At 32.8% G+C, this 19810-nt stretch overlaps 1 protein-coding gene and 1 long non-coding RNA gene across 3 annotated transcripts in view; both read left to right on the top strand.

Annotated features, from left to right (window-relative positions):
• Positions 1 to 19810, top strand: part of LOC129749797 (netrin receptor unc-5-like) — a 555087-nt gene that overhangs the window by 37456 nt on the left and 497821 nt on the right. The gene's annotated exons all lie outside the window — the stretch shown is intronic.
• On the top strand, positions 18609 to 19298 carry LOC129749801 (uncharacterized). Its single transcript, XR_008738165.1, has 3 exons — positions 18609 to 18731; positions 18790 to 18933; positions 18990 to 19298. It is a non-coding gene; the product is annotated as an uncharacterized LOC129749801 (long non-coding RNA).

The raw sequence follows: 19810 nt of genomic DNA on the forward strand, positions 1-19810 counted from the left end.
GAAATAATAGTAACCACAAATGTAGAAAAAATAGGAAAATTGATTTCTAAACCATTTTTTTTAACTCTGACCATCACACAAATTCGAAAAAATGAATTATACTAAAACTGTTCCAAATTAAACAGAATCAAAATTTTAAATCAATATCTGTTCCAAGTAGTTAAACTTAAATTGTTCAAAATTATGATCGTTATTATGAACTAGAAATTTTAAGTAAATATTTTCAAAACACCAGAGAACGAGTGCGAATAAAAGTTTCAAATGCAACCAGAAATTTAAACTTTGGACAGGGAAATTAGTATACAGAAATAGTATATATAAAATATATCATCAGATTTGAGAGAAATCAACTCTAATTCAAAAATAAATTTCAGATAAGGTCAGAAATTAACCTTGATTGATTTTTTTTAGCAGAATTATAAAAATGGTTAGTTATATTATTATTCAACATTTTAAATTAAATGTTGTTTCTTTTTTTTTCAATTGAAGAGTTGATTAAAAATTCTTATTATTTTGAATTTGAAATAAAATTCGAACAGAATTTGAAATGTAAATTTTTGATAAGGAAAAATCGATTTTTGAGCGAATTTATTCAAAAGAAAAATAATTTGATTTAACTTCAAAAGTGCCAGGGATCAAAATCAGCAATAAATTTCTTAGATACATTTATATTCTTCCAGTTACCAAAATAAAGGGCAAAGATCATGATAGATTGAAGTTTACAATAAAATTTTTATATATCACAAATACAACATGTTCAATTCGTCATGACTGAAAAGAAAATGGGTGAATTCTTGAATGATTTAATACGAAACTGATAAAAATAAAATAAAGGAATTCCAAGTTTTGTTGTAAATATTGAATGCACAAAGCAAAATCTAACATTATACATTAAAAATAAGCTAAAAATTTGCCTCTTTTATATATTTTCCGAATTTTTAATCGATTAATTAAAAACTTGTGATCGATTAAAAAATAAGGATTCAAAACGATAAAAATTTGTGAAACGTTTGAAAATTTTCCAGCTTGGCTATAGTTTAAAATTTCTTGCTATGTATATTTTGGTGCCGTCAAATGAAATATTTGTCCTCCAAAGGGCAAAAGCAAAAAACTAAGTTTTTCTTATTTGAATCAAAGGGTTCCAAGCTCATGTTTTCAGAACACAATAACTCAGAGTAGAAAAATAAAGGCAAACTTATGAAAAATATTTCAATTATTTTCAATGAGTTTGACTATAAAATTAGGTATGTTTATTTGAAAATTGTAAATAAAACTGTACAATAAAATTTGGAAAATTTATTTGATGATAAATATAGAAAAATAATTTAATTTATCATGCCTAACTGTGAAAGTTATGCTCTTTTAGAAAGAACAATGCAAGATTATGAAAATGAAAATTTGTTCCATTAGAACTAACTTTTTTTTAATATCTATTCGACTGTTCCATCTTTCTATTCTTTTTACTATCAAAAAATGGTGATTAAACTTTGAAGAAATAAAGACATATTATTAAGATGAAAACGATAAGATTTGACATTTTAAAAAAATAATTTCTATAAAAACGTACTTTTTTATGGAATCTAATTTATAATTCAAAAGGCAACATTTTCATGCCTATGGTAGATTTTAGCATCCTGAACTCGAATTTTTTTTTTCAGATTTTGTCCATCACCTCTCTTTTTTGGTGATATGCAGATAATGAGTTTTAAAATGAATCAGTTTTGAGTGGAATGAATAGTTGAAAACTTATAAACATATAAAAGAAGAAGCTGATTTTGAGTTTTTTGATTGTGTTTTATTTAATTAAGGAATATGTTTGTTAAAAATCTTTAATTTTATAGAATAGGGTTAAGAAACAGATATAAAAATTCTATTTATATTTTTTTCGCAGAACTCAAAATGACTTGTGGTCTTGGAGAAAGTTGATAAAAATAATCAAGACCTATTTCCAAAAGTTTCAGGGCATCAAAGTAAATCTTAATTAGTTGGGGAATTTGTGGCCTGATGTAATTCATTACAAACCTGTGGTTATTTTTAACTGGATTCAATACTGTTTCCTGATCTTATTTACAATTTGGTCAAAACACCCAAAATATTGAACTTTTCGTGATGTTCATGTTCATTATAAATACATTTTAGAGGTATTAACCGATGAGATGATCTTAAAATATAAACAAAATAAAATAACCATATAAATAATTTTTATAGAATTAACTTAAATTAAAAAAATTGGTGAAAATTTTAAAAAAAAATCTCTAGTGTTGTGGTGTTTGATGGAATTTTTTAAGCATAAATTAAGCAACTTGAAATCTAAAAAAAAAAAAAATTAACAGAGTGGTCATTTTCTGAAACTTTTGATTTCATTATAAACGTTCTAAAAATCAAAATCTACCTTGATGCTGTTTTTGAAGTTTTTATTAAACTCAGTTATTTTATGTCCTTATATGTTGCATTGTTTTATAAACAAATCTTGTATTTGGAAAAAAATATGATTGTGTTAAAATTCCTTTGCAGAGAGCTCAATTCATCATAAATGAATAAAACAAAATTAATTCCAGCTTCATCTCAAAAGAAATCAATGTAATTTCCCAGAACGTTGTTACTTTAAATCCTTCGAATTGAATTATTCTGATTATTTTCAGACCGAATTTTAATTGTCTTGTCACATATTTTCTTTAGAACTTTTAAGAGATTTTTTCACACTTTTTTGAATGAAGTTATGGATCTCAGAAAAAATATCTCTTTAGCTTAACTTAATTGTAAATAAACATGCATCAAGCCAATTCCAAATCCCATCATTTAATTAACTTATTCCATACGGAAAAAATAAAATAAGTTTGTAACATTTTTGCTCGTGCGTATTCGGGCCAGATAAGTACCTGGCAAAAGTAAAAATCCCAGAACAACAAACAAAAATATGAGGCTATTTTATCTAAAAAGCTAGGAAAGTCTGAGCATTTGATTTCAAAAATTTAAACCCTAAATCCGAGAAATACTTGGGCACATTTGGATAACTTCCAGGATTAAAACAATCAAAATTTAGAAGAAAAACAATTGAAACACTTTTTTTTTGCATCCAATGTATGTGTTTCAGCAGATTTCAAATGGTATTTTAGGTTTCCATGAAAACGTTTTAAAAAATTTCATAAAATATGCTAGACCATTAATGTTATTTGAATGTGGAATGGTTCGGTTGTATCTATTAAAGTTTTGATAACTCAAATTTCACTCAACTCACTCGAAAGTGATCCAATCTTTTATTCTAGATTTTTGTCTGGAATCAGTTCCTAAAGCTGTCATTTTGAGCCCGGCTGGATTTATTATACCGTTTTAAACATTACTTCGATACTTTTGAGTAGAGTATTTAAACAATCAAAACAGTGGTGATAGATATGGGCGATCAAAATTTCCATGTTTTGAGGGGCTAGTCTCAAATTTTTGGCCGGTAGTGTATGTTACGCACCGAATTCGAAAAAACGTCCTACCGGTGAACTGAATTCATTTTTTGAAATCTCATGTTTCTCTAACACATCCCATCACCTTTGAAAATGTGGAGAAACGTAGTTATCTCAATAAAATCAACCCTTAGATGATTTCAATTGAACAATTTGTATCTAAATTTACTTCAGTGTTCCCAGGGTAATCAATCCGATACTCTACATAATCGTTATTAATGGTAAAAATCTTAAAATCATATGATTTATGTTATCTTAATACTTATTTAAAAACTAATGTTCTAATTTTGATAAACGTTCTGATGATAATCATTACTAATGTGTTTTTTTAGCTTAAAGTACCATTTATAAGCTTAAAAATAAGCCAATCTGATCTGCGATCTTGTAAGAAAACTTAGTTATAGTAAAAACAAAATTTCTTATTTTTTTTTTCAACGGCGGACTATTTTGGTCATCGCCGGTCGGAAATCATCAGAAAATGATGAAATTTTAACAAAAGCTCTAATGAAGTTAGTATTCAAAAATATTTCAACAAAATATCCATAAAGCCAGTTCAACTCATAAGCTTCCAAATCAACTTACCAGATAAGCTATACTTTGTTTGATAACAGAGATACGCGTGAAATAAAAGTGCATGTTTTTGAACACTGATCCCAAACTTTTGGCCTTTACACCATACTACGGGGTGATCCCAAACTTTTGGACGATGACTTGAGAAGCTATTTTATATATTTTAAGTACATTGCAAATTTGTTGCTCAAAATTAAACCAATGTTTTTTTTTAATAAGTACGAAAAAAGGATTCAAATGCAACTCGAGTTTTGAAATTTGGTTCACCCTACCCTAAGGTGATCGGGTTTGAATTTTAAGTTCAGTTTTTGAAAAATGTTCCAACTTTAAGCTAAATTTAAGTCACATGAATTCAATTTTAACATTTTGTCAAATATATACATATACAGAACGTTTTGCTCACGATCTCTTGAATGTGATCAAAAGAATTCCAATATTTTATAACATGGCTGAGATATGGCCGATCAAAATTTTCATGTTTTTGAGGGGGTGATTCCGAACTTTGAGCCAGCAGTGTATGTATGTACGGGAACATTCTTCATTCGTCGGGCTGCTGCACTGCTAAACTGTCTTCAATCGAATGCCTGAAACATGTCTGTTCAAAATATAACGTATATTTTGTAGTTTTAATCTAAAAACTCAACTCAACTCTAAAAAGGCACTAAATTATATTCTTAATATTTGTTGAGGAATTGCAGTCAAAACTAAAGGCTCCTGATATTCCTCAGTTGATGCGGTCATTCCATGGCCACCGCCAAAAACATATTGTTAGAGGGCTTCCCGCGGTTTGCTGCTAAGAACTCCCAGGAAAACAAACCATGCAAAGAATCAACCCATATTTAATCGTAACACTAAACAGGCACTTCTAGAGATTTTGCATTTCCAGCTTCTTCAGCTAACACACCGTCGTCATTTTGTTTGCTATTATTGTCATCCCCTGTCAGCCGGCGATGGCAGTCAACAACAAACCTGCATGAAGCTAGACAGCAGTCACTACTTTTAGGGCAAGTAACTCCGGGCACAATCCGCGGTCTTCTGCTAGTTCGCTCCTTGGAACATGCCAAAACATTGTAGCCAAAAAATAACAAACAAAGATGCTGTTGCCTGTTTGCGTTCTAGGCTAGAGGAAGTGGCTTCTTCTCTCCGGCAACAAACCGGCAGATGTTGATTTCCCGCGGTACGATTTCCGGATGTGTTAGCGGGTGATGATATGTTGACGACTTGAAGGCAAACTAGCTGTCTTCTGGATTGCGCTAACTTTAGCGCTGTTACAATGGTGTTTTTAGAATTGAATACAAAGGTGTTGTTATTGATTTTCTGGGTTTCATTCTTCTCCAGAAATTGTTTTTTTTTTCAAATATAATTCTTAATTGTGTGTATCGTCTATGTTTTCTTAAACGGTTTTTGTTCAAATTAAACTGGGTCATGAACTAACCATTCAAAAACTTTAAACTTCCCACCCGAGACAATCAATGGCTTGAATGATTTTTTGAATAATTGCCATTTAAAATTTCCAAGCAATTGAATATCGTAATAGGAGGTACTTCATCTTCTATGGATACCTTTCAGAGCCCACAAAAAAAATTGAAACGCGCCCCACGCTTTTCGAAGCAGCACCGAAGAAAATAACCGACCGAAGCGATAATTTATTCAAATTAACAAAAGAACATCGAATCGACAAAGGTAGACCGTTCGTTTGGGTACCCCCAGCGGATATGTTTCTTTTCCTCTGTCCATCTCGCATTTCGTTCCATTCACGCCAAACAGTCGTCGGACGTACATAGGTCGGCCAAAATTCAACGACCAATTCCACCACGAAAACCTGCGACCGAATGGCAGCTCGAACACGACACAAGACAAGACAAGACATTTCAGGCCTGTTGTTCACAACGATCTAACGCGTCGTTAAACATGGGCTATTTGAGCAGCTGTAGGTCTCGTGAATATATAAATCGAAAGTTTTGTTGTCAGAGCGCTAGCTGGAGATGTCGCCCGTTTCTTCGGCAAGTTCGAACGATTTGCCGTGAAAAACGCGACCTTCTTCTCGCTTCGAAGGTACTTCGTCGCGGTTTGTCGCGACGACGACTTCAGAGTTTAAATTTCAAAAGAGTTGGAAATACTACTGCTAAACGGAATGGTTAACTTTTCCACCTGGAAAAAAAAGGGAAAGGGTATTAAATTAGCCGCAGCAAAAAGACAAGCGTGTCCCTTGATGCAGACACCCTATCATAGGTTAACTGAACATGAACACTGAACACACATATAGGTGGTATTTTAGAGACTCTTTTCTGTCGAAGGTCCAACTCCAGAGAGGGGTCCGGCGAAACTTTTATTGTTTATATTATGAGGATAATAATCGTTATTCGTGCACAATTTGCATAACAAACATTTGGTTCTCGCTTTGCGTTATCATATGTTGATTTGAAGGGAAAAAAAACCTTTTTCTCATGAACATTTTAGAGTTGCGTTGATACAGGTTTCAGATATCCGTAACGGATTGATGAGCTTTATCTAATTGTCTAAATTAGCTGCTTTCGAAATGACATTGGTCCGAATCGGTAGCGAAGGGATGATTTAATCAACGAATGATTCGATGACAACCTTCGTAGGCTTTGTTTTAGTAGAAAAAATAAGAATGATCTAAGAGATACAACTCGTTGTGTCAATTTTTATAGAATAGGTGTTCATTAGAGTGCCCCAAATTACCCGACTTTTGATAAACCATTTGATAAACATGAAAAACCAGTTTTTATCAATAACTTTGGCTCCCGTCAGCCGATTTCTTTCAAAAACGGTTTTTATTAAAGCCTTAAAAATATGCAATTAAAGGCGTCAATATGTTCGACCGCCCCGACTCATTAACAGTGATGAATACCATCCTTAAAAAAGTTAGCCCATTTTTGAAGCCTAATAACTTTTTTATCTTAACTCTTATCGATATACAGTCTTCGGATGTAATATTTTTAATAATTTAGACTTTGAGAAAAACCGTGTTTGAAAGAAATCGGCCGACGAGAACCAAAGTTATTGATGAACCTGGTTTTTCATGTTTCTCCCGAACAAAATATCTCAAAATCCCATACAATCTTCAGGCTCGTTGAGCGACCCTTTCCCGTGATCCAATCTGGCCCAAATTTGGCATGAGATCTTGTACTAGCCCTATGATAAATTTTAGCCTACAGCGCATAACATTTCACAAGTTTTGAATTTCCCATACAAATTTGGGGCAGTCTAGTGCTTATTCCAAATCTCTATTTCTCTTCTAGGATTATTTCTATGATTCATAGTTCTAATTTAATGATGTTTGCATGCGTGGTCCTATTGGACGGGTGGGTGTGGGCGATTGAGGTGATCACCCTCCAAGCGAGAAAACCCCGTTAAAGATTACACGAAAATGTTTGAACTTTTAAAAAAAATTTGAACTTTTCCTAGTCGGTATACTCCCTTTTCAAAATTTCCTACTCCATGAGAATGTTTCTCAAACAAATTGCAGTCAAACTTTACATTGGGGGGATCGTTTTTCGAATACGCGCATCAGAAGCATAGGACTTCTAACTTTCTCAACTTTCTTTCAACATAGCAACTATTATTCAATTTTTAATCTTTTTTTTTTTGCTGAAAAAGTCACCTAAGATTAGTTTTATGATAGCATATTCATCACTAAATTTCTACGAATAACTTTGTTGTTTAAGAAACCGTTTAAAAAAAAAATCTCAAAATTGCATAATTATATGGGCCAAATAATTGAACTTCAGTACTTTTTCAGATGAAACCATTTAACCTACTTGTCAATTTGTTGACGTTTTTCTAAACCCCTCCTTTCGACGTGATTTAGATTTCTTCTTTTCTACCTAGCAAAGTATCATTTTTTTAAAAGAAAACCCAGAATGGTAAAAAGACTTTATTGTGAATAGCTTCTATAGATCGAATAAAAACATGAACCGAGGTTTTCTGACAGTTGCTATCAAAATGGAGTGTTAGACAAACATATAGTATCAAGAAATAACTTCATCCCAAAAGGTGTTTATAAATAAGTGTAAACAAACATGTCTTAAAATTTTCTCGCCTCCGGTGGTTTTCAGTCCTGTATCACTCTAGGCCTAAGATATTTCCTTCTGCAACAGTACATAACATTTACGAATTTTAACTAGTTTTCAACTTTCAATTTCAATTTACAATTTTCAACAATTTGCAAGTAGTATTTGATAAGAATTATTTCCATCAAATGACATCAATTTGTTCCTTATGGAACAAATTTTGATACTCATAATCATGAAATGTTCTTACTAAAATAACATGACTTTTACTGATAAGGCCGATCAATTGAATAAACATTTTATTATAATTTACAAAAAATAGTTATACTGTATTTTTTCAAAATAAACTTACCGAATTTTATAATCAAACTTTTAAGAAAATTTAAACAATTTTTAATAAGTTTGTTTTAGTTTTCGAGTTCTAATTTATGTGTTTTGAAAACAAAATCTTCTTGAAAGCCTTAAAATCTAAATTTTAAATAAGAATAACTTTTGTTTTAGCTTTTGCCCACGAAAAGTAAAAAAAAAATGATTCGAAGTAGCAACTTCAAAGCTTAATTTAAATGCGCAATGACTCAATTAAAATTTGATTTTCTTAGTTTTCATAAAGCTTAAATTATGACAAACCACCTTTAGATCGCATAAGCGTTATCACAAAGAAGTTAATGTGGTTTCAAGTATTAAGTGATTTTAATGATCTTTAATCTTGATTATTAAAAATTTCACCAAAGTTTTCACAGTCAGAAAACCAAAAGAGAATGGATGGAAATGAAATCATATATAGATTCAGATATTTACAGATAATTTTCATGATTTCAGAAAATTCAACCCTCAAAGACTGCTGACAAGATTTGCCAGCCGATTTTAAATTTTAATATTAAGAGATATTTTTGAAAGCAATTTTCTTTGCTTTAATTGCTTATTTTCTGTAACCATTTTATAATAGTTGTAATTTTTTTATGGAATTTGATGAGAATGTTGAGTTAACCAGTTCAATTAATGTTACTGAAAATTAAAATTAATGAATCAGTACCACTATAATTTTAAAACGCTTTAAAAATATTGTTTTGAAAATTTAATCAAATAAAAAAATTCAGAAAAATATTTAAATAGGGGGTTACTGACCAAATATTTTAACATTTGATGGAAATGAACTGGAAAAAGCTCTACTTTCAGCCGATGCAAAAATTAGCGTTACTGTATTTTTTTTATTTAAGTTCTTCTACTAAACATACCGTACCTTTTTTTGGAGTTATTGGTATAACTAGCTAAATTTCAATTTCGAAACCCCCTGCCCCCCCCCCCCCCCGGACGAGTTCTTCGCACGGGCATGATAGAAAGGCATCATTTTTTGTTTCAATAAGCTTTCCGTTGATTGTGAATCAAAATTTAAGTTAAAATAAAATTGAAAACTTTGATATAAAAGGAATCAATTTATTTTTTTTCTTGGTAATATCTTTAAATAAACTTCAATTCAAAATATCTTTATACACTTTTAATTTAAAGTTCCGATTTCGAAAGAAAGCGTAGAAAGAAAACTAAACTAACTCAATAGTTTGGACTGAAAGTGAATTTTAATTTTAGGATTACACAAGTAGTTTAATGTTTTTAACTCACTATTCCATTCCATTCCACCTTCCATTTCGATTTTTGTCTAAGACACACTTATCAGTAAATCGTGTATAACAATTTATGAAAATATCGTTCAAAACTAAAAGATACATATATCAATAGAGTTGAAATTCAAAGCGTTACATTTTTTAAAAGATGATTTTTCGATAAAAATGGTCAAAGTCGTTACGTCACAACAGGCCCCTATTTAATTTACCTATTGTTCTGAAAATTTCCCATTTCCCAATCGTACGTCTTCATTCAACAGTATGACGAAATAAGTTATAATTAAAAGTGATGTTTGAAAAATTAGTGATAGGTGGGGTAATTACGAACAAAATTACTCAGTTTTTCATACTATCAGCTCAAACAAGTAGCTCATTAATTTTGAAATTCTGGAAAGCAACCAAAAATGAATGACTGATTGCCCTCTTCATTTTAGTTTTTTTTCTAATATTCAAATTGCAGCTTGTGGGCGTAAAACGCTTGTTCATAATTACCCTCTTGTCTATGGGGTAATTATGAACGCTGTAACGATTCTTGTGATATGATGACTTTTGATATTGTTTTTATTTCTAGATTAAAACCACATCTTAACAGTGCATTGTAGTGAGATTTGTTGCTTTTTTTAATTTACTGTTGAGAAGTTAGCTTATTTTCAGTTTTACATAGCTGGAAGGCATCTTTTCAAATAATCACATATCCACAATTTAAAAAAAAATAAAGTAATGTTTTATTAGTGTTGATCCACCTTAAATCGAAGCTTGAGGATTAATCTCTGAAAGATCGATATTAGCTTCAACAATAAGAAAGAGAACTTTTTGTTTTATAAAGGTAAAAAAGAACACGAAGTTTCAAAGATGCATTAACCATCTATCTTTGGTAGCAATAAATTCTTATAAACCCTTCGAGGTACTCAATATGTTGAAAATTTTCAGATTAAAATTTCATAAAGGTCAATCTTATTTTAACTACCGAAAACAACTAAATGCTTAACAAACAGCTTTCTCTGACATTGAATCAGTAACTGAAATATAGATTAAATTAACTCGGCTCAGCGAAAAAAAAGATCGAATCGATAATGAACCTATTTAATCGATATGATTCATCCCGAAGGATCGATATAAGAAATAGAAAATCAGAGTTGAAAAGATCTATCTTCTTTAGATGGACCAATCCTAGTTTCAACAGTTCTGAATTTCATAATTCGCTGAAATGCCAAAATAAAATAAGAGAATGTAAAAAAAATCCTTCAAAAAATTCTCTCGAATGAGTAAAAAATAAGCTCATACGCAACGTGAATAAAAATGATAAAAACTCATCGGTGAACGTTCTTGTTTTTGGAAAAGATGTTTATTTTGGATTTTTTTTTTCTTAAAGATGATAAGAGCTTCATTTGCATTTGCCGCCAATTGCTCTGATGTATTTTACATATATTTTGAGCCAATCAAATAAAAGTTACTTTTAGGTTTTTTGTAGAAAATATTCTTAATATCATAAAAATCATGAATTCACAATTAACTGAATTGCAGCTGAATGAAATAAAAATCCTTATAGAAACTCTCCATTATAAATCTATTTTTTTTTATTTCGTGAAGGATCAAGATTTTTCCTAGATTTTATTATTTCAGAAAAACAATTCTGTAGTTTAAAAAAACTATCTCTACATTTTTTTCAATAATCAATTGAAAAAGATTTTTTTTAATTAGAAATCTGACATCACAAAAGGGCGCTTTAAATTAATTGATATTAAAATTTTTAACTGCAAAACGTTTTGTTTTCAAAAATATCTGAAATTCATCTGTAAAAAACTCAAAAAGAAAACTTAAGTAAGTTACATTTTCTTAGAAGTCAAAACTATTCGCAGTCATCGACGAAGTTGATCGTTTCAACAAAACCTTTATTTTCAATGTCTTTGTATCATTTTAAAGTGATTTAAAAAAAATGCACAAATTTTTCAACACTTCTTAATCAGTCATAATAAGCTCTTGAATTTTTTGCACCAATGCGATTATTGTTGCCTAATGCTATAAAAATGGATGCTACATTTCATTTTTTGTTTAAATTATTTCTAGGACACCGTTTTAAAAAATTGTAAATATTAACCCATCCAAGGAAAAAAAAACCTTTTTTTTAATGTTTTTAATTTGTCAATACTATCAACGGATACTATCATTCGTTATTGATTGAAAAAAGTCTTGAAAAAGAGAAATTTCATTATTTATATCTCATTATTCAATTTAGATTTAGAAAAAAAAACTTGTACCACAATTCACATTGAAAAATGAATTTCAGAATTGATAAAGACAATACGAAATTCTCGAATCACAATTCTGAAAAATATGTCAGAATTATTTTAAAAAATATCAGTGTTTTGAAAAATGTTTTAAGTTCACGGCAATCATAATCAAAAAATTATCTTGAGCATTTTTTTTTCGAATGTTGCAAAGTGGGCATCATTAAAATTTCGTTGAAATTACTTTGCAATAATATGAAAAAACTTAAAAAAATATTAAATTGAATAGTTTCTTTAAATTTTATTCTATTCAATAACACGTACACTGGATTCTTTTTTTAAACGATTATTTTGTTCGTGCAAAATAAGAAATCGTTTGAAAAAGTTAAAAAAAAACCAGGCGAAATTCATCGCTCATTTCAAGAGAAGGGGCCAATTTGGACTGTAAGTTGATCATTTTCAACCAGGTAGATCATTCTGAGGTGATTTGAGAGAAATCTGGAAGCTCAAAGATTTGTTTTGGATTGATTTGTGTTGCGATTTAAGCCACGATTGTTCCGGAACTTCCACAGAGTCTCTAAGTGGCCATTCCGGCCCATATTTCTGCCGGAAAGCAACGTCCGAATCAATTTACCACCCAAGAATGGTTTTGAAAAAAAGTGGAAATGTCTATACCCTGCTTTTGACATGTTCGAAAATCTCCTTTTTTCGAGAAAATCGTTAAAAAAAATCATTCGAAATAAAACCGTGTTAAATATGATCGTTTAAAAAAGGATTCTAATGTACATTATTTTTAAATATAAAATTACATTTATATTGAGAGAATTCCTAATGATCTCATGAGAAAATGTTTTTAAACTTTCTGGTATACAAAATACGAAAATCACCATTAATCAACATCACATCACAGGAAATTATAGATTTTAAGATTGAAGTTTTATCAAAGAAAATCGAAGAAAGTTTTAATAGAAAATTGGTTAAAAGATAATTAATTTCTTCTATAGTTTTGAAATTTTCCAAAATACCACAAATTTGGTTCAATGGGATTAAATTGAAAAAAGGGCAGTGTGCAGCATCTTTCCACTCTTCCTCCTCCCACCACCCATCACTCTTTCAAAAAGAAGTTTATAAACTAGATATCAAAGTTCTTTATAAAGGTCGATTTTTTAAAATTTGTAAAATCATCGACGAAAAAAAAGTCAATTATTTTAAATATTCTTTAAAAATTTTAACTAAATTTGCTAAATCGCTTTTAAAGTATTGCAACGATCTCAAGCAGAGCCAAAACGATGAAAATCCAACATTTGCATGAGAAACGAGGATGTTCTCTTTCAGAGGGTCTTTACATACGTGAGTTTATATTGAAAATTAACAACTTTGATTTTTTTCTCGAGTTAAAAAAAACCTGTTTTCCATAATTTTTAAATGGATTATATGATATTATAACTAGATAATGCCTTCATAAAATACTTTTTTGATATGCATCAATTCCAGATGACAGTTTAAAAAGTACTAGTTTTTGCTAAAAAATCTTAAAACATCAACGAACATCTCAAGATACAATTTTGCTCTTTGAAAGACAAATGTGCTCATTTTAATTTCATACAAATGCTTAAAACTTCAGAATTTCTTGTATGAATTTATTCACAAAAGTTAGAGCCAAAATACTGTTATTATCGACACACCCTAAAATTTCAACTTTCAGTAAATCATTGATAGCTTACGAATAGTCATATTTATGTGGTATCTTTGGCGATATAGCCTCGAAAACTGTTGGTAAAAATTTTGTACAAGACAATTTGGCTTTATCTGTTCACTGGAAAAACATTTTTATGTGTAAATCATTCAAAACTGACACGCTCTAATATTTAATTGAAGAATTTTAATGATCATGATCACATGTAGAAATTTGGTGTAAAAACCGTACTTTTCAATCAATGAACCGTCGAAATTGTTTAAGTCACACCAGATAAATTTTAAAAAGAAAATTACGAAGTAAGCGTAATTTGACACATTTTGGCATTTCTAGTTTTTCAAAATACGAAACACAAAATTTTGACGAATTTTTGAATTTTAAAAATCTGCCTTTCCTAAGCCAATTCGTTTTTTTGACACCGGAAGGCCAAACAAAAACAAACACTCAGCAGCAGTAGACTTTAAAATCTACGCCACCCAAGCCAATCCGCCTTTTTTCCACCAGAAAGTCAAATCTATAGAACTCAATAGCAGCAGCAGCCTCAAACAATTTTATAAGGATTGTGAAATCACGACAATTGCTTAGTTGATGCACAGTTGGTGGTATATGAGCACAGATTTACAACACTGATCCTCAGATTGTTCTAAAATGGTTCCGGCTCCGGTGGATAAAATAAAGTGCAGATTGTTAAGACTACTGCTATGATTGTTTGTTTCTCCGGTAAATAGGACGAAGGGACGGGAAAGCGCAGATTTTCATGGCTTCTGCTTTGAGCCTTCTTATTTGTCCCTCCGGTAAACAAGACTGACGACTGACAAAGTGCAGATTGTAAAGGCTGCTGATTATTGTTTGATTTTAAATCGGCCTTCAGGTGGAAAAAGATAGATTGGCTTAGAAAGCGCAGATTTTTAAGTTTGCTTATGTTGTTTGTTTGTTTTGATTTGGCCTTTCGGTGGAAAAAGACAGATTGGTTGAGGAAGCGCAGTTTTTCAAGTTGGTTGCTGGTATTTTTTTGTTTTGGCCTCCTGGTTAAAAAAAGACGGATTGACATGGCCTTCACAGATTTTTTAGTCTGCTGCTGCTGTTTGGTTGTTTTGATTTGGCCTTCCAGAGGAAAAAGACAGATTGGCTTAGGAGGAGCAAATTTCTGCTGTTTGGTTCTATTGATTTGGCCTTCTGATAGAAATAGACAGATTGGCTTGTGCTGAGCAGATTTTTAAGTCTGCTGCTGCTGTTAGTTTAATTTTGTTTGGCGTATTGCGGAAGTATGCTCCGGATTTTAAGGTCATCTTCATCGTGTGATTGTTTCTTAATATGCTCATTTATATGCCTGAATGAATTTAAAAGTTTCATCTATATATATAAAAAGCAATTTCTGTGGGTTTGTTTGTTTGTTTGTCCTCTGTAGACTCAGCCGTCTTAAGAGCTAGAGGTCTGAAATTTGGCATGGATGCTCATTAGGACCAGGAATGATGAAAAATGTTTTCAAATTTTCGGATGACCCCTTCTGAAGGGGGCGTCCATACAAGACAAATATTGTTTTCGCGATATTGACGTTACTTTTCGTCGGATTGTGATGAAAATTTGCACATGAGAGTTTTGAGAGATGGCCAATTGATTTCAGGCATTGCATTTTGGGTCAGGGGTTGGCAAAAGGGGTCGCCCATATCATCTGTTTATTTTTTTTGCGATATTGGCGTTATTATACATCAGATTGAGATGAAACTTTGCACATAGTACTTTTGAATGACGAGCAATCAATTCGAGATGCTAAATGCAGAGTCTGGAGTCGTCTAAAGGGTTCGTCCATATTAACTTTCAATATTTTAGTTATATTGACGTTTTCATACATCGGATTGGGATGAAAATTTGCACATAGGAGTTATTAGGGACAAACAATAGATTTCACATAACCAAACTAAAGTCAAGGGTTGGCCAAAGGGGTCGTCCATATTAACAATTCACTGTTAATGCGATATTGTAGTTATTATACAACGGGTTCAGATGAAAATTGGCACACGAGAGCTTTGAGGGACGGGTAATCGATTTTAGGTATTAAATTCAGTGCAAGGGGTCGGTAAAGGGGGTCGTCCATATTAACCTTTCCATATTTTTGCAATATCGTGGTTAGTATACATAGTATTGGGATGGAAATTTGCACACGGTAGTTTTCAGGGACGGGCAATCGATTTCAGGTGTCAAATGTTTTGCCAGCGGTCGACGAAAGGGATCGTCCACATTAATTAAATTTCCACTGTTTTTGGCAATATTGACGTTATAATGCAATGGGTAATGCAATGCACACGGAAGTTTTGAGGGAAGGGTAATCGATTTCAGATATAAGAGGTCACCAAAAGGGGTTTATTTTTTTGGCAATAATTGCCTTGTTATGCAACGATCGAGTCAAAATTTATTACTTAACAATGTATTCGGAAGTGCATCTTAAAAAATGCTTGGCAATTGACTTTCATACAAACTGTTCATTACATATTCCAAGTTTAAAGCGAAACGGAGTTCGTATGGGATCAGCTAGTGTTAATATAAGGAAACTTTTGTTTAATCATGATGACAGATTTTCGGAATTTATTTTGGGGCATACTGTATGCTCTTGCCAGTTTTGGCAGCTGACCGTGGCTTGAGGATAGCGTTCAAGTCTTCTAAGCCAGAGGTCATGAGATCGAGTCTCGGTCACGGCATACATAGTACTAAAATTAAAGTAAAATTTCATTATTTCCTTGAATGATGTACGCTTTAGTATTTAGAAGAATTTAGATCTGTTCAAAGAAACATGAAATTTCACCAATGTCCTGAATTTGTGTGTTCGTTTTTCCAACTTGAAATTGTGTTAGAGAATTTCTTTCGGATACAGTTGTTTGGATTGCTATATATTGTGTTCTCAAATTGTGACATTTCCGAATGGTAAATCTCAAAACAATAAGGTTAATTCACTAAACACCACCCCGGCATAGGTCGGAATCGGGTGCAAAACATCAAACAAGCTGTAAAGTTCCAGAAAAAAAAATTATCATAAAATTCCCAACATAAATTCCGATTCCAATCTTTACACCCGGCCGGATTTTCCATCCATTCCAATCCAGTCGAATCGCGCGGCACGACCTAGAGAAAGAACGAACCAACCAAGATCAAAGAGAGTCCACGGGTCCAGGTACGAGAGTTATTGATCCATTCAGTTTGGCAGTATAATTCCGTCCGAAGCTTTACGACTGCATTTACACATGTGGGCATTAAAATAGTACCCTTTAGTAGAGGTACATTCGTTCAGGATCCAGCTGAATAGAAACTGACTGGGAACCATCAAAAACCATCCCGATACCATAAATTTTCTAGTCACACCGTTTTGGTTTCGATCGGCGCGGCGCTCGTTTCGCCAGTATCGGACATGGAAGGGCGCTAAAATCTTGAATTGGTGGGTGGGTGGCCGGTGAGATTCTGAGGGGACCTTAGTAATGTTGTGCATGCTTTGGCGCGGGAATTTACCGGTCAATGATGCAGTCCGTAGATCAGACCGGTGTGCCTTTCTTTTGATTAAACAAATGCCGCCCCTAACTAGCGAGCTCTCAATATATCTATTCGAATCGGTCCGTGTAAATTCAACCATCAATAGAGTCATTTTGCACACGGCAAACTTCGACTAGGGACTAGGAGATTGTTGAAAGGGAAAAGTATATACCTGTAGTAGCTCTGTAACAAGATTCATTCATTTTTCAGTAACCTATTTCTAAACTGGTAATCTCCAAATTAATTTCATGTTCATTTTCTTTTGAGATAGCTCCTAAAACCCGCTCATAAAAATGAGAATGTCAAAAGTTTTCCGCTCAACATCTGTAGCTGATTACTGAGTTTCCATTACGGGCGCGGCGGCCTCTTGACTAGCTGCTTCCCAAAAACCGAGACAGCATTTCTGTGTCGAGAAAGCAACTTCTGTTGAAGATTTTTTTTTCCTTCAAAGGTTCTTTCGTTTTTTTACAGCTTGGCTCTTAAAAACCACCATCAAGACATTCTCGGGGAAGTCACCCAGGCCGGAGAACATTCGCCTTTCCCTTTTCTTCCAGGAGGAGAACGAACGACCCAGAAAAAAAACCCCAACGAATGATAAATTTGTGTCATTCATAATTACATAAATTAATCTTCCGCTAGTTTCGACGCTGTTGTTATTTTTGTACATGCTCTACCTTCCCCCCGACACTTTTGTGTCTGATACTTCCACAAAAGTAACGAATTAACGTTCCAAGTCTGTTTGTTCTATTGACTTTAACGCGGCTTAGCCTGAATCGTTGTGTCCCCCGGCTGCCAGGGCTCGCTCTGAGAGGGAAAAGTTTTGGAGTAAAATTGAAAAATATTCCATACACGTTGTCGGCCGGAGTTTTTCCCACCGTCTATGAGACCAACTTACAGCTGAACTGAACTGAAGTTGTTTAATATTTTAACGCCCCTTTGTTTGGAACTGCTGGAGACGATTCTGCTGGGGTGAAAGACTACGAATACGATGACAAAAATGTTTGAAATTTGAAACAACATGTTGATTCCAGTGATAATCTACGATGAAAAATGGGTTCAATTAGAGCATGGATTGTTCTTGAATTAATCAGATTGCGAGTTTAAAACTAGATTAGGACTGGTTATGCTGCCTGGTAGTTTTTCACTCGAAGTTTTGTGTCGATGGGAACGAGTTATACAATGAATGAAGCGTCTTGGCAGGGCTTCTTTTGTTCAGTATGTTTTGCCGTATTCATCACATGGTAATCTCTACAATGCATGTTTAAATGTTACAGAGATTACGTTGGAAAGAAATACGAAGGACGCAAGTTTTTCATTTTCCAGGATGCTTACATCTATCATTTTACATGTTTACATGAAAAAGAAGTATCGAAAAACGGGGTAACTTTGATATAACCAGGTACTATCGGCTTCCATGAAATTTTTGGGACAAAACACTAGCGCCAAAGTAAAGTTGGCGAACAAGACTTCAACCTCAAAATTGGAAAATCATCACGTACGCTTTTCCATAAAATATAAAACAGTATGCGTCGGCGTTTTTGTTTATATCGCAGATTTTGCTCGTTCAAATTTTAACATTTGTACTTCTCCGGAGGAAACCAAATTAGGTCAGTAGTTAATCTGATTTGTATAATTAACTGACATTAAAATAATCTGTTCTTACAGAATCTACCGAAAGAATTTGCGGAAATGCCGATGGGGCAAAAAATTGACGAGGATGCATCGATGGGTTTCGACCGGACAAACTGTGCCAGTCGTGTAACCATAAAGCTTATTGTTAATCGAGGGAGAAGCCCCCAATCTGATCAGGTAAAGCAAATGAGGTTTCAAAGTGATTATTGGCTATGGTTTCACTTGAATTTTAGGACAAGAAAAATTTCGACTATAATATTATCCGGGAATCATTGGGAATCATTCCGCGTTCGCAATGTCCGCGTGCCGAATAAAGAGCCGTAAAGCCCGAGCTGTTGCCGCAGTGCCGCCGCTAATCCAAGAAAGACAAACGGAGATGATAGAAGCACCCAGGCTCAGGAAGATCATCTGAAGCAACGGTCCCGTCAACAGAATTCAGCAAGACCTGCGCCATTCTCCCCGTGCTCTGCTGCGCTCGCTACGTCTCTATGGAGCCAATAAGTGCGCAACTGCTAAGAATGTTGGAGCCCGGAGCTGCTGCCACTATATTTCTTTATTTTTTTTAATAAAGTGAGGTTGTCTTTAAAAAGCTGTTAATGAATTAATTTTTGAATTTAAGCTGGTAAAGAAATCTTATTGAGGAAGTTTTATTTTTCATGGACTAAGGGATTTCATGGTGGTTCAGACTTGATTCCTTCAACATTCGTGGAATTACTTTTCATTCTTCAATTATTGATTGGCAATTCCATCGGATGAATAGCTGCAATTTAATATCATCCTTCCGCAAAATCTGCAATTTAATTTGTTTTCGTTTTGACAACAGAAAATCACACAAGCAGATTCGGTACCTAATTTTATTCTTTACTAACCGGAGAAATAAAGATTTCAAGTTTCTCCAGAATTGGCCTTATTGACGAAATCAGTGTTCACCGATGCCTGAACAGACAGTCGAAAGAAATCCATTCCATCAAACGAATCAGGCAAAAAAAAAACTGATCAAAACTTTCCTTTCACAATAATTTTGTTTGGATAAAGTAACGTTTTATTTTTAATG

Source organism: Uranotaenia lowii, chromosome 2 (genome assembly GCF_029784155.1).
Source record: "Uranotaenia lowii strain MFRU-FL chromosome 2, ASM2978415v1, whole genome shotgun sequence".
In the NCBI taxonomy this organism is placed as follows: domain Eukaryota; kingdom Metazoa; phylum Arthropoda; class Insecta; order Diptera; family Culicidae; genus Uranotaenia; species Uranotaenia lowii.